This window comes from Mastacembelus armatus, chromosome 19, assembly GCF_900324485.2.
Source record: "Mastacembelus armatus chromosome 19, fMasArm1.2, whole genome shotgun sequence".
NCBI classification, from domain to species: Eukaryota; Metazoa; Chordata; class Actinopteri; order Synbranchiformes; family Mastacembelidae; genus Mastacembelus; species Mastacembelus armatus.
The window spans coordinates 14,599,155-14,613,440 of NC_046651.1; the positions used below are offsets into that span (position 1 = coordinate 14,599,155).

A 14,286-nucleotide genomic window follows, 5' to 3' on the forward strand; every position below is an offset into this window, starting at 1 on the left:
CACTGACACTACAACACTGAGATCTGCTTCGTTCTTATAGTTGGTAAAATATGGTAAACATCTTAGAATTTTTATTGGGGCCTTATAAATAATGCATCAAAAGCAACAACGGCGCTCACAAAGGCCACAGTGGACATGCTGCCATCACAAGAAATATAAAGATGTCTAGACAGTTGGTTGCCATTTTTCACAATAAAGTGCTACTCATAACTGTGATTTATCATGCCAAGATATTTTCTGTTAAAACTGTCTTTGTTTTTACCACAGGCCCATATTTATTTATTTTTTTTAAACATTTTCATAGGCTTAAGCCTAGGGTCTATATTTCCATTTAACCCATTTTACAACAGCTAACTACACTAATAGGGTAACTGGAGTTGGTGAGGTCGTAATCTGACAAATCCACTCTTGCTCTGGGGGATCTTAGGGCTCTCTATGGGCTGCCAGAGCTGCCGCTTGTCTAATCACTCCTGACCCTATTAGAAATGAGTCCTCCTTTGTTACTGTGCGGTACTGTCAGTTCTGGGGGAACAAAAAGTCCCATTGTCTTTCACTGCTGCTGCTGGGATAGAAGTAATCTGTGGCTGTAGAGCTGCCTCAGGATTGCTATAATCCAGATTCAGTATTAATGACAGTCTAAGACATGCAAGTTTGACCCTCTGGAGAGGCTGACATGGCATCTCTGATGTTATTTGCTTGTGTAATATCACAGATTCTAAAAATGAGGGGGAGTTGATTTCTGCTTTTGTCATGAGGGATGCAATATCCTGTTCAGATTAGGTGGGCTGTGTAGCCAAGATGCTGTACTCTGTCTGACACTAGTACAGACTATGCAGCGCATCAGTCATGTTGCTGAATTTGACAGATATATCTAAGGATTCATTTCACCTGACCCAGCTTTCCTCAGGGAAAACATATAGTTTTTTGCATCTGTTTTTCCATCATTCCTTAAGATATTCCTGCCTGAGACCTGTGTAGCTGGCAAATGCAATAACTGCATGCCTGCGCTGAGCATGTCAAAAGACCGAAGGGTTGTGTTTGCTCACCCGTGCACAACATGCAGTGAGGGCAAATGACATGAATGGGGAAAATGGTGATCCTCTACTGCGTGCACTCAGAAGGGGCTCTGTTTGCTCTTCATGTGATACAAAGGGATGCAGCGATAGATGAGTAGATGTGTGTGAAATCCATCACACAGCTGCTAGCTTGGCACAATGATCAGTACCGCCCCCTCATCTCTCCATTAAAACCCCTCCTACACCTTCTTATCTCCTCTCCTCAGCGCCGTGCACATGGGCTTTTGTTTACAGCTCTTTCCAGTTATCCACACCAGTGATCCCTATGACAGGTAGCATGACTCACTGACAAGCCGTCAACCTTTCATCCCTCATAGTGATGGCCACAACTGATACTAGAGCTAGCACTAGGATTAGATCCACACTAACGTATGTGTGTCCACTCTGAATTGCCTTAACAAAAGGAAAATGGCTATAGATCAATTTCTTTTTTTGACACAAGCAGCAAAAAATCTGTAAAGGCATGAAACAGTCTAGTTACACTGCTGAGTCTCTTTGCTGTGCCCCCTCCTGCTCTCTGTGATAACTTGTACTGTCTCCTAATAAAGGATGACTAATGATTTAGTTTTTATCTACATGAGTTTTGTTTCTGTTGTTAGAGAACTCAACATGCAGGAGGTATTTAATTTGGTTGTGATTTATAGTTTATAGAGTAGTTAAGATGAATAACTATATCAGACTGGACCTGGTACCTTTGTTGCATATCATACTCATTCAGTTCTCCCTCTTTTCCCACATTTCCTGTCTGTATGTCTATAAAAAACATAAACTTGTTTCAGGTATACTGGCCCCCAGCACTGATCATGTCTAAGGACGTAGACTTTGCCCTTTTCTCAGAAATCTTAGGCCGCTGTGTCATTTTTAGGGTGTGAAAAATTTTGGCTTATTGCAGCAAGTGAGTGTAAAAAGGATGTGTCTTTAACAGACTCAGTGTGACCTTCAAAGCTTTGGACAGAGAGAAGCTACAGGGTTGCTGAATATGACTTAATCAGAGCACAGTCATATTATTGTAGGTTAGCATGATTTACAGGCAAGTGTGAGAGGAACATTGATGTTTTGGATCAATGGAGGCTAACAACAAATAACAGTTTATATCACCATGATGAACAGTGAAGAGGTACATACTGTGAAATGACAGCATGGTTCATTGGATATTCAGCATTTGACAGAAGGGACAGTTGAGAAGAGAAGACAAGTGTTGCACACTGACTGTAGCTTTTTAATAGTCTGTTTAGTGTTACTGATGATACTGCACCAAAAATGAAATTACACATTTAACACTAAATTATTAATAATCTACATCACCAGACAACTAAATCAATGTTCTGGAAATAAATTTCACCTGGTGATGTTGACTAAGCTCATTTATCAGTTTCATCGGCTGAATGCATCACCATAAGATGACTTTAAAAATCTAACATTATCTTGAATCAGCAGACTTGGGTTGCATGAGGAGAAAATCAATGGTGTCGCAGCTCGAGTTGGACTTGCCATCCATCAGTCCATTGGCTGACTGGAGCAGCTTCTGCAGAAGATGTGCTGAATGGCCAATTTGTTGTAAGCTGTTTCCTGTACCACAGCAGAGCTGCTCTCGTAGCTCTTCAAATCTTGATTTCCCCCTTGGTTCTGCAACACTGTTAAGAAACAGATTCAGATAACACAATATAATGCTTGTGTCGGTAATATCAGCCCCTGGATAACATGCAACCCAAGAAGAAATCCTGTTTTTATATTGTTTGAGGTGTGGCAAGCAGTAATGCTATGCAGTGGAGAACAAGACTCGATTCTCCCGGGCTTTTTTATGAAATGCACAGCATGTCTGCAACAAGAGATGAAATTCCATCCTGGCTTTCATTTTTAGAAATATTGAAATTGTGGTTAGTGAATCTGCCCCCAGCCTTGCCAATCTGATCCATTTGTCCTAGAAGGGGCAGCTTTCTGTATGTTTCATGTTACTTGTCAGGTGGTCATACAGCAAAGCATTTACAGATTATTTACACAACTGCTTCCTGAACGGAGGCTAGGGTGGGGGTGCAAGTTCCCCTCTGTCTGATGACTAGATTACAGTATTTACTTGCATCCTCAGCTCCTCAGCCCTGCCTGCAGATCAGTTGAAGTGATGCCTTTGAAGAGAATACGGTTTAAGTACTTTTTTTCTGTTGTGGCCAATCACCACTCCCAAGTGCAGTGCCAGTGGATGTTACCCAGTAAATCATACATATCCTGTTGATTTAAGTTGACAGGGCGTTCTTCCTATGAGCTCTTAGCTCCTGCCCTGGGTATACTTTCTTCAGGACAAAATGGGGTTGTCCAGCTGTATAAGGGACATCCCAGTTCATTTGATTTTTCTGTTATGAGCTTATAGATTATTGCTTTCATCTGTCCTGTATCTTATCATCTTACTGTAACAGATGCTAAATGTCAGTGAAGTCCGCAACAGTCGACAGCCATGCCATGACCAGTCACCTCGCTACCAATTGAAGCATGAATTGCAAATAGTTTGGTGATTGCCCAGACTTACAATTGCAATGCAATTCATGTGTAAGTTAAAAGACCAAACTATGTATTATTATATTATAAACAAAGTCTCTCCCTATTTTATCTGTTTTGCTCAGGCATGGTTACATACCGTTTTATTTCTTATACCAGCCCACAGTCAGCTATGGGCAATGTTTATTACAGAATGCATGGTTTTAGAAAACGGATACTTGGATCATGGGTATGGAATCCACCCACTGTAAATGTTCTAGGTCATAGCTCCCACATATGCAGGTTTAGTGTGCCATTTCCCCCTCTAATCTGGCTTAATATGCTTCAAAACTGAGCCAGTGTTGAGCAAGTGATGACATCAATGTAACACAGGAAGATGGTGCACCCGAGCTGCTTCAATTGTGGCTCAAGTCTTTTCCTCTCCTGTGTCCCTTTGTCTTTTCTTTTTATGTGTTTGGGGAGTCAGGTCTGTCCCTTCAAGCTCTACCTCCTTCTGGCTGTTGAACTGCGTATGTTTGACAGTAAACCACAGCGATCACACAGGACGTGATCTAAATTCTCTTCCTTCTTGTGGGCACCCTTCTGAGTTAGTATCATACAAGGACAAAGACATGAAGTATTTATAACTTATGTATTTCTCACTCCACTCCCTACTTCTGGTAGTTTGTTCTGTGAACAAAGTGGAAGCATTCATGGCTCTCCATCTCCAACGCCTGAAACATCTCTGTTCTCAGGCAAGGTTGTGCAGACAGACGAGGCATGTAGCCTTGGGCTGTAGCCAGATATACACAGACAGGCTGAGAACTCCACAGGGCTTTTTTCCCCTTTGTGTAGGTGTTCATGCTTCTTACATGCCCATTAATGTCACTCTGTGTGGGTGTGTTTGTGTCTTTGCATGTGTATTAGTGAAGTGCTTGAAACTGCTGGTGTGTGGAATGCTTGTCCTGGAATACCACAGTTTCTCTGTCATGAATATTTACCAGGCGGGGTTCATGGAGTTGAAGAGTTGCAGGGAATCCTCAGCTGGGGGGCGTGTTTAATCTTAAACCTGTCCTGTTGGAGATGCACCCAGGCACATGGGAGAATAAGCTTTTGGAAAGGATGTGAGAGAAGGAAGGGGAGAGAGACACCACCTCTGAGGGGATTTGTATCAGCCTGTGAGATGTAATACTGAATAAAGTCTGCTCTTACAGGCTGCTGTTATAATAAACGGAGACTTTTTTGAAGGCATCTGGCCAGCTGTAAGTCATGTCGGGGTCTTGCAACTGTGAACTGGCTTGATGAGCTGTCCACACTGTTCATTTTTTATTGTTATTATAATCTAATGCAAATTCATCAGGCAGGTGCGTAGGAGAATGAAATGTAATGAAAAAGTGGAGGACTCCCACACACTGTCAGCATAAAGAAACCACATTTGACTAATAGACCTTTATCAGATATTACACCAACAATGCAATGAGCCAGCTTTTTATACTCTAGCCACAGGATGCAACATATAAACATTAAAAAAAAAGAAATGTAAATGGGAATATCATAGTTTGCAGGTCATAAACCAAAGTATTAGGTTAAGGTGAAGGGCACAGCATATAATTCACATAATATTCACAACATTCTGATAGGAAGGATAGGAGGAACTTTTTAAAGTTCTTAGAGTTGTTAGAGGAAGTTCACCCTTTTTCTTGTTTCAACACCACAGGAACTGAGAAATGTAGTTCTTAGAACACAAACAAATGAACCATCGCTAACGTCCAGGCTTTTTTGAGCCTATACAACAGAAAATTCAGAGAGAAGTTGATGGGTCAAAGCAAAGCATTCAAATTTTCAACAGCGTTGTTGAGTGTTGTGCAGGAGTGACGAGGCTGTACCAACCATCAGCCAGCTTACTTCATTTTAACATATAGTTAAATGAATGTGAACAGAAAAAAAGCCCTTGAGGTCTGTAGTTCTCGGGTCCATTCTTCAATGGGGTTATTCTTAGAAGGGATTCCCTAGAACTGGTCTGCACCTGGCCTTTGCAGTAGTTTCTCACTAGTATTCTTAAAGGAGTTTGGACATTACCTACATTCCAGAGGCTTATTCCATCACTGTATTGGTTATTGATCTGAGAAAACCACAGGTGAGTGTTAAATCAAGGTTCTCATTTAGCTGCCCACTAAATAAATAACACTATTGATGTACACTGTAAATGATCTAGTCCTGCCTGAGCCCTCTAGGAAATTTCCAGATATTTGATTATAACAGCGATTGCCAAGTTTAGAAATGCTGATATACGATATTATCAGATTCACATCCTGCTTGCTTTGGCTAAGGGCCACTCACTCAGACCTGGATGCCAAAATACACCGGTGTGTTTGGGAGTGAGGCGGTCAGGCGCATGAGTCTCGGCTATCAAAATGACACTCCTTGTTGCAGTCTGTCCTCTCACTCTGAAACATTAAGCACACAATGTATGGACAGCTCATCAGGGACACAGCTCCAGTCACATCGGTCATTATTTTCACGTGCATGCATTTGTTTCCTGCAGTGCCATTTATTATAATCTGTGCTGCTGCAGTTTTCAGCAAGGTGCTGATTTCGTCGCCTTCAGGTTTGGCTGTAAACACCATAAATCACGATAAACCTTCCCACTGCTCTCAGTGTTACATTTCTCTAAAACTGACTTGATAAATCAGACACTAGACTCCTGTTTCTGCTCTATTCCAATTAAAGTCTTATCATTAAAAATGTAACACAGCCAGTATGTGTTATTAATTTTCAGTATGCAGTGTTTAGAAAGTTGTCATGTTCTCCAAGTTTCTTTAATGCCTGAATCTCTGTGGGCTGTAACGATGTTTAATTGTAGCTCAACCTTGTGTAGTACAGTCTACAAGTAGTCTGTTTTTTTTTTTTCCCTTCTTAGTTTGTTAATTTCATTCTTAATTTATTTGAATAATTAGTAGAGGCCTGAGAGTGGAAAATAATTATCAATTAACTCATTTAAAAAAGGATTAAGCAAAAATTCTAAGAGAAAAACCGATTTCGTGCTTTAGTATTATATTTTGTCTGGTTTTGTATCCTGTTATTCATCTCGTAACCCCCCCACCCCACCCGGTATAGGACCTTGAACTGTTATGGTGGTGCTGTTTCTTTGGAACTGTCACACAGTGGCAGGTCACAGAGGATTTCTGTAAACATAGAGCAGGACTGATGCTGGGACCTGATAGTGACATCTCTCTCTCTCTCACTGACTGTGTGTGTGTGTGTTTGTGTGTGTGTGTGTGTGTGTGGCAGCAGTTGCCCTCAAAGCTTATCTCTATAAATGGATTTGTGTTGATGCACTTGGAGATCTCAGTATGATGCTGTAATCTGATTGACCATCGCAGTCATAGCAGCAGTCGTGTGTAAGTATGCATGTAGGTGTGTGTGAGGTGTCCATCTGTCTTTGTGTTGATATTTGTTACTGTGGTACTTTGAATCTGTCAGAGAAATAACAGCTGGATGGCAGTTTTCATGTCTGCAGCTGTAACTTACTTGTACTTAGTTGTACAGTCCATCAGACCTACAGAAGAAGAACAGGTTATATGATATAGGTTATATGATATAAATCCAAATAAAACATTACTTCTCTGAAGTTGCTCCATGCACACAAACAGAACTAGCATCTGGAGATGATTTATCATTTCTGTGTTGCCTCTTGTTATGTTGCGAGGAAAACATTTTGCATATGAAGCGCATTATGAGCCCATGTTGTTGAGTCTAATTAGATTGCAGGTGTTCTTTTGCAGACCAGGATTAGTAGCCAAAAACAGACTGTGCTCTGACAACAGAAATTAGTTACATTCATTGAGTGCATCTTAAAAATACCAGAGCTGTAGTATTTTCTTTCTTTTTTTAGTTTTGTATCATTTATATAAAGGGTTCGCTAAAGGAGCTTACAGAAAGAAGTGCCCCCAGTTTCTTTCTTTAAGTACCTGAGCACGTTTTGGCTGTCAAATTAAATACAGTTTCTAATTATATATTGTGGTGTGACTGCCTTGTTCACCACATTGTCAGTGACAGTGCTCCTGCTCTCTGCAAAGTAAACCGTGAGATAAAGGTGATAATGAATGTGTTGTGGTATTTTATTGAATACAATACATTTTCCAATTTTCTAACCTTTCTAACCGTTTTTTAAACCATTGGCAATACTGCCCAGTCAGTACTGTGATGACCCTCTTGAAAACTAAAGCAGCTTTAAATGTACAAATTACATTGTTCATTCAGGAGCTTTCATGTGTTGCAGTTTTTACCAGTGATATTTGTTGAGCGTGATAGTCTGCATTTAGTTACGTTACCGGAAGGTTCTTCTATTATTCAGTAGTTGGCTTGATCTGATTCCACACTGTCAGACCTTGTATTATTTATTTATGACCTTTGAGATAATATGTGAGTTCAAATACTCGCTCACAGTGCTTTCCAGGAACTTCAAACTATATTACACAGGAATAATGACATAGAGACTCTATCTGTGGTCCCTTCTATTCTTGCCTCTGAGGATGCATAGAGCATGCCTCTGAGTCTTTGGCTTGTGCCCTTGTTGACTCTCATTAAAATCCTCATGCATGACACCTTATTTTGTTGACTACTTGTTTGCAATGAGGTTGAGTGGGAATTTGTGGAGAAAGGGTGGGCTGTAGAGATGTGTTCACTCATTTATCGTTACAGATGAAATGGAGAGAGCAAACAACCCATCACCCCCACCTCCATTCGGCTCGGCTAGACAGTATGTCGCCATAGCAACCACTCAATATGCTTCCTTGCAGCTCACCCCTGCAAAAACCTTGTGTCTTCAAAATTTCAAAGTTGAGGAAATTTGACTTGGCAACATATAGTTTTTATATTCATTCTTTCGTCATCTATACCCGCTTATTACTAATTAGGGTCATGGGGATCTGCTGGAGCCTATCCCAGCTCTCTATGGGTGAAAGTCAGGGGTACACCTTCTTTAGTCTATGGGGAAGCTGCAAGCTGGTAGAGATCTCAAGTTTGGCATCATCATGATTAAAGGGAAACCCAAAGAGGATATGTTCAGTATGTTGTTTCACATTGCTCTAGGACTCTCATTATTATATCACATCCTCCTCTGGAAAATATGTCTTCTGTCGTAACTACACTCTTTTCTTGGTAGATATAGTTTCTGCTCAAGACAGGAACTGCATCACACTTTGCCCATTCTCCAGAAGAAACTGGAGAATGTGGTAGGTTTTTTTTTTCACTGTCTCAATTGTCTAACATGCTTTCTGTCCTCACTTTGTTTTAAACTAAAGGTGGTGATCCCTTTAAGAGGTGCAGCGCTGCTTTACAGAAATTCGGACTGGCTGCTGTTTGGTGACCCACTGGAAGTGAAAAGCTGAGACTATAACTCTCCACTGCCTGAATCCAGAGATCATCTGTCTTCACTGGGCTGTGGGACCAGCCTTGTCCTGATCTCCACCTTCTGTCCAACCTTCCACTGAAGACGATGACAACAATGTGACCACTGGACACAGTCTGCATCATGTGACCTGCGATTATGGACCTGAGAATCAGCATACATTGAATCGACTCTCACTCAGGTAAGTCAGCACAGTGTGGCCTGTGTAGATAACACTGTATGAATGTGTTCACTGTAAAGTAGCTGCTGACACTTCTTATGTGTTTACACTTGGGATTAGTCTTATGGATGTTGTTTAGGATTTCACTTAAGACACAAAATACTCTTTCACTTGCACAGCATTGATTGTTTTCCTCGTATAGAGATGGACTTTTTTTTTATCACAAGATCCTGGCACATTTTTAACTATTGAATCACTTCCTCATTGAGGAGATTAATGGCTCCAGGTTGTTGTCAGCTGGTAAAAATGACTAAGAAAAAGGAAGTGAAGCATGCTGGTGTAAAACAGTAGTGACAACAGAGCATTGCATGGTGCAATGTACACTAATAATAATACCATTACCATGCATGGTGCAGCTTATTCAGAGCAGTGGGTTTGTTCAAAATGTAAAATCACGTAGATGTGTAGATGTTTTTAGTAGTCTGTGATACAATGTCACTTTAGTTGCATTGGTTAGATTTTGCCCTATAAACAGACTTTTTGTCTTTTCTCTTAATTGCCATAACCTTGATACTGCAGTTCCTGTTTTGTGAAAGTGAAAGTGAAAGTGACTTTTGTGGCCAAGTATGGTGACCCATACACGGAATTTGTGCTCTGCGTTTAAGCAGTGGGCAGCCTTTGTCTGCGGCGCCTGGGAAGCAGTTGGGGGTCTGGTCGTGCTCAAGTCGTGGTATTGAAGGTAGACAGGCACTGGCTATTCACTCCGCCCCACAACTCCTGCCGGACCTGAGACTCGAACCCGCAACTTTCGGGTTACAAGTCCGACTCCCTATGGCCACGACTGCCACGACTACTGGTTGACAGTATAGAAGCAGATTTGTTCCCAAGACTTTAAAACTATATTTAAGTGGCAGAATAATTAACCAAAGACTTATAGATATGACTTTATTAGGCATGATGGGAGAATTTAAGCAGATGGAAGTAAAGCCAGACAATTTGAGTCAGATTCATTTTCCTGTTATTACATTCCATGCTTAGTCACTAATAGGAATTTCTCAGAATGGATGTTGTTTGCTAAAGCCCCTCATCACCCATGCTTTTGACTTTGCCTGTATTTAACAGTTCACGTTACTGCTGTGCAATTCAAATATTTTAGTCCCCGCCATACTGTTTAATGGCTTGGGAAGGTGTGTGACTATGATAAAATAAGGACAAAGGGAACATGTGGTAAATGGACAAATGAAAAACAAAGCCTGGAGTGTAAGTAGGAAGGAAAGAGAAAGATGAGACTATCTGTGTGTGTGTGATTGTGTGACTAAATGTGTCCAGCTGCGTCTGTGTCTGAATGTGTATGTACCTTATCCAGGGTTTTGGTCAGGAGTGTGTGGCAGTCTTGCTCCCATTTCCTCTTCAGAGCAGAGCTGTACAGGAAGGCTGGCTGGTTGGCTGGCTGCACAGGAAAAAGAAAAAAAAAAAAAAAACGAAACAGTCACTATCAAACAGCAGATGGAGGACAGCATGTGCTTACACTGCAGAAACACGCACACATTAACACAAAGGCACAAACAAATGAAGTCCTGCACACACAAGGTACTATGTGCAGATACAATAGCTTTTATTAGTGTGACCCATATTACATGCTGCAAGAGTCAGCTGGAGAATCTTAGTTTCATAGAGTTCTATTGTAGTGGAAAATGGATAATAGAGGACACTTTGACATTTCAAATACATGTTTGCAATGTTTTCATAACAGCAAGGGCATTTTTTTCTAGCTCAAAGGTTGTTTGGCTGTCACTTTTGTCGAAGCTTTTTTTTTTTTCACCTCCCACATTGTATGTAGTTCTTATGTATGTAGAGACGTATTTCTATAGTTCTCTCTACCTCTTTAACCTTCAGATTTCTATTCACCCCTGAAAAACATTTGTTTTCACTAGTCTTTGAGTATTGGCAAGGTTTTGTTCACTGATCTGAAATAAGTGAGATCGTCTAAGGTGTGAAAATCACTTTCAGATACCGTCTAAACTTTTCTGCTAGTTCAGTCATTCGGGTCCTTGGGACCAAAACTGTCAGATAGTTCAGTTTTGTTCTACAGTTTAATTTTCTTTCTCATCTTAAAAGTGCAGGTATTAGCAGAACAGAAGTTTTATCCCTTGTGTGGCTCAGGGGCTAAACACATTTGTCTGCTGTTTAGATTCAGTGATAGCCAGTATGTTATCACCTCCTCGTCCTCCTCCTGCCCTCTGCCTGGTGTGTATGTCCATGATTTCCTATGGCCTCTCATGCCTTCACACCTCTGTCACAAGCTACTGTATCAGTGAAGGGACAGGTCTCCCCCAGCAGGCAGGCCTCTTGCAGAGCTTTTGTCAGCAGCATGAGGGATGAATGCTCTGCTTCCTTCTGTTCTCCAAGAGGCCTTGGACTTAGACTAGTCATTTGCTCTCCATATGGTCTGTGTGTGTATGTGTCCTTTCTCATTCATGTAACAAATCTGCTTATAAGGGAGGACAATGAGGCTCACTATGGTGCCGAGGGCCCCATTGAATGACTCATGTTCCTGTAGATTTCAGGCAGACAGCAAACAACAGGCTTAATCAACAAAGTGCTTCTCATAACGTGCTCTGCAGTGGCTGTTATTCTGTGAAAGAGGACTGTGAAAAATGTGTTACTGTGGGTTGAGGTTTGGGTAACATAATTGCTGTGCTTCCAAATCTAGTTTATCTTCCAGCATGCTGCTGTTGGAATCGCCAGTCACTGCACCTTCTCTGTGAGTCTGGGCTGTGCTGTGAAAAAGCCAGTTGTTTTTGCCTTTTTTATTTGTTTGTCAAACCTGTTGTTGCCAGATGTGTGATAAGGGAGCATAAAGAGGTTGTTATTCTGGAAGATGAAGTGTGATACCACAGTTTTGCTATGGCAACTGGAGCCGCATGATGGTAAATAGACAGTCTGGGGAAATGTCAAAAGCCAGAAGACAGTCCTCGTATTCCTTTTTAAAGACTCACTGGAGGGTTTTATAGTCTGTGTGTGCACTGAACAGGCAGGTCTGCTCTATCTCTGCAGAACAGCAGAGGCAGACTCCTCATCCTCGCAGCGTGGGCCATTCACTTATCCCTTCTGGTTCCACATCTCTTCTTCTCCTCCTCCTTCTCTTTTGCTCCCTTAGAATCAAGTGGCTTTTTGTTCTTCCGCAGCAGTGCTTACCACTTGTTTCTCCACCGCTGCCCTCCCTTCTCCCCATCCTTCTCTCAAAAGGATATTTTGGGGAATAGATCTGGCCTGTCCTATGCAGATCCTAACAGAGTGTTATCTCTGTCACCATATGTCTGATAATAGTTGTTCTGTACCAAATCCCCTCTTTTCTGCAAGAACCAGGTATGTTTAGCCCCTGTCTCTGCATCAGTGCTGATGTTAATAAATCATATGCCAGTGGAAAAGCTTTGAGAATTGTCATCATTACAGGCACTGACACTGCAATTTATTTTAATTCATTTGAGTGAAGTGGGTTTCCTCATCCCACAGGATTTCTCAATTGCCTCTTACTTCAACGCTCGAATAACATGACTTAAAAATGAGCCATATATTCTCACGGGAGACAGTCTACTGTGTTGTAATGCTTTCAAAATCAAGCTGCCAGATGGCATCAGACCTGACTGTTATGATTCTGTATAAGACTAGAGCACATTTTAATCTGTATAATGCTTTTTATTGAACATAAAACTTTCTCATAAGGACATCTAATAAATTTATGGTCAGTTAAAGAGGCGATTATCCATACTGTGACCAGCATTTATCATTTTGTTTATTGTTTCAAATTTGTTCTGTTGGGACTGTAGGTGATGACACTTCACTCACTTACACAGCACCAGTCGAGCCATCAATAGCTTGTCGTTTTGGAAAATACATGCTTTTGTTTTCTTGCTGAAAGTTGATACCGCTTTCATATTGATAACATTAAAGTCGGGCAATTAGCTTAGCCTAATAACCCCTCAAAATCATGGCACCTTGGCATAAAGTCCCAGCATGAATCTCCCCACCAAGAAACCACAACCTGTTGGTTTCTGACATTTCAACTGGTATACGAGTTAAATAAAAATGATATAATATGATAATTATTGAGCTTTGGAGGTGGCCATGGGCGGATTTTTTTTTTTTTTTTTTTTTTTAACTGCAGGCTACTATGCTAATTACCTGTATTATTTATGTTCTACATCTACTGTAACTTTCATTTCCCTAAAACTACTGCTGCAAAAATGGTAACACTTGTTAATCTCTAAACAACCATCCCCTAAAAATCCCTGAAGCTCTTACAGCAAACACCAGAACATATCTGGTCTCTGATCAAATTCTCTTATTAAAATTGTGGCTCACTTTCAGTTTACTTTGTTTATGCATGCTAGAGCAGGAGTAGTCGGTGCAAGAAGATTTCTTGTGTCTACTAGTTTTCAAATTGCAAAAAAATAAAATGACAGTACAAACAGTGCAGTTTTTTTTAATTGAATGCCATTGCATAATGAAGGAAGACTGCAGCTCTAGATAAGTTCTCTTTGGCTCTTCTTGTGTTTTTCATTTTCATGAGACTCACCTTCCCCCGATCAACATTATTCTTGCTAGAGTCCTTGCTTTGCAAATTTTTATAATTATGACTGATAATGGGCAAAAACATTAAAAATTTGCCAGATTTACCATACATACCAGATTTGTCTTTCAAACATCTAAAAATCCTGGTTAACTATATATTAGACCTTCAAAAAGGAAAGTGCAAGTGCTTGCCTCATTTAAATCAGTCTAAAAACTTTAATTCTAAGTCACATTTGTGTTCTCCTCTTAATGGCCCCTATTAGCTGAGCAGTAAGTTTTCGATGAGTTACCAAGCTGACAATGTCCTGGCTTTATGCACACTCCCTTCTTCTTCTCTCTGACTCTCTTTTTACACATCACACACTAATACCTGTTCATTGTAGAGTGCTGGTAATCACAGAGTGCTGAGTAATAATGAGAAGTGTCACAATGGGCATTTTGTCATTTTCAGCAAAGCTGCCACGCATTATGCTGGTTATCTGCAGCTCTGATTCCAGGCTATAATTGCTCTGGCTCTGAATAATTGAGAGAGGGGAGGAGTTAAATCCCACAGGTGTCAGGGACTGAGGAAGATGGATGCCTTGGTGTTCATC

At 40.8% G+C, this 14,286-nt stretch overlaps 1 protein-coding gene across 4 annotated transcripts in view; it reads left to right on the forward strand.

Moving 5' to 3' along the window:
* The window catches only part of ptprea (protein tyrosine phosphatase receptor type Ea), a 49,739-nt gene that overhangs the window by 12,451 nt on the left and 23,002 nt on the right, over window positions 1–14,286 (forward strand). For all 4 annotated transcript variants that reach the window (XM_026315260.1, XM_026315262.1, XM_026315261.1 and 1 more), the window contains exon 2: window positions 8,852–9,139. The gene's annotated coding sequence lies outside the window, so the exon portion shown is untranslated. The remainder of the gene's footprint in view (window positions 1–8,851; window positions 9,140–14,286) is intronic.